Here is a 1828-nt window from a genome sequence, read left to right on the forward strand (position 1 = left end):
CATACTTATGTATATATGTATATCTCTATATATATATTAATATATATGTATATATGTTTATATATGTATATATACATACTTATGTATATATGTATATCTCTATATATATATTAATATATAAAGAATAATAATAAATGGAGCAAAACGCATATAATCAATAAGATGCTCTAATTCCTACATATGTTTCAAAAATTATATGTACTCTACTCCAAAGAAGTGAGAGGTGCTGGAATATTCAACTCGCTACTTCACCAAAAACAATATCGAAAACAACACCGAGTAACTACAGGTGGTGTACCAGCATGACCTCAGACCTGGGCGGCAACCAGTAAAAGATAAAAGATAAAAAGGACTAGCGTCCGAAATTTTGATCCTGTTTCTTCCATTTTTGAGTGTCAAAAGTGTCAAAAGTTGCAAAAATTTGTCACCTTTCGTCTGCTCTTTTGATTTTGCTATTGTCCATTTCATTCGCATTTAATACACACGCATACACTTTTAACTACTTTAGAGTCCTGAAAGCAATGCATGTTTCTGCATGTTTCCTTCAAGGGGATTCGATATTTCAACGATAACCTCCATGTATATTTCTTTGTCTACTAGGCTGATATTTTTTAAGACTACATTATCCAGTCTAGTCCTATATTGTTTTCAAGCATGAAAGAGAAGCGGGAGATTTCTGCGTCATTTCTAGCATACATATATACTACGTAGATGATCACACATTGGGGCAAATGGAACTAATGCGTAAACAGGAATTTAACACCGTCCTGAATACCAGAATTGAAGTCGGAAGGAAGTCAGGTAGACAATCATACAAGAATGTCTTCCTCCCGTCAAAATCTGATAAACATATAAATAATTAAAAACAAGTAATGTATAAAATCCTACAAAAAACAATGCGAAAAAACGAACCATTTCCTTTTATGTAACTTTGGAAACAACCAATGATACAATACTGTAACCTAAAAAAAAAAAGCAAAAAAATGAAGTAAAGAAAGAAAAACGGCAGGAAAAGCAGTTGGCGCTGTTTAGTTATTTAAAAGAGTACCTCGATCATTCCTAACATTCTTACAACGAACCTTACATACCAGGTCACACACATAAATTTACATAGTGATACGACGTCGACTTCAGATAAATGTCAATCTGGTTAGAAGTATACGCCAGCAGATATACGCGTAAGTTTGTTGATTTTAGTTCATCTGTAACTCTATCAAATTTCTCTCTTTCCCTCTTTCCACGCTAAATTTATCCTCCCTCTCTCTCAGCCTCCCCACTTCTCTTTTCCTCAGTCTGTTGCTTTCCCCCTATGACATCACCTCTCTTCCTTGCTTATTTTCTTACTTTCTACTTCCGACCTCTCTTTCTATCTGTATTTGTCTTAATTTTTATTTCGTATTTATTTTTCTTCTTTCATCTCACAACGTATTTTATTTAATGCGAATACTTACCTTAATACACATACTCTTCAGTTGTTCTTTTACCACAGTTACAAAACACGCTACGCATACATTATATTATTTTCTCCCTGTTTTATTTCATCACAAATTACTTTACTTCTATTTCAACCGCTCCATACTTCTCTCCCTAAATATACATACATAGACTCTCTAGAAAGCAAGCAAACGATATATATATCTACACTCTAAAGAATTACATTTTAGGTATGTCATATATATATATTACACACACACACTTACATCTACACATATATATTATACATATATCTATATATGTTTTGTAAATACATTATACACACATACACACACACACACACACGCATATATATATATATATATATATATATATATATATATATATATATATA

This window comes from Octopus bimaculoides, chromosome 19, assembly GCF_001194135.2.
Source record: "Octopus bimaculoides isolate UCB-OBI-ISO-001 chromosome 19, ASM119413v2, whole genome shotgun sequence".
Taxonomy (NCBI): Eukaryota; Metazoa; Mollusca; class Cephalopoda; order Octopoda; family Octopodidae; genus Octopus; species Octopus bimaculoides.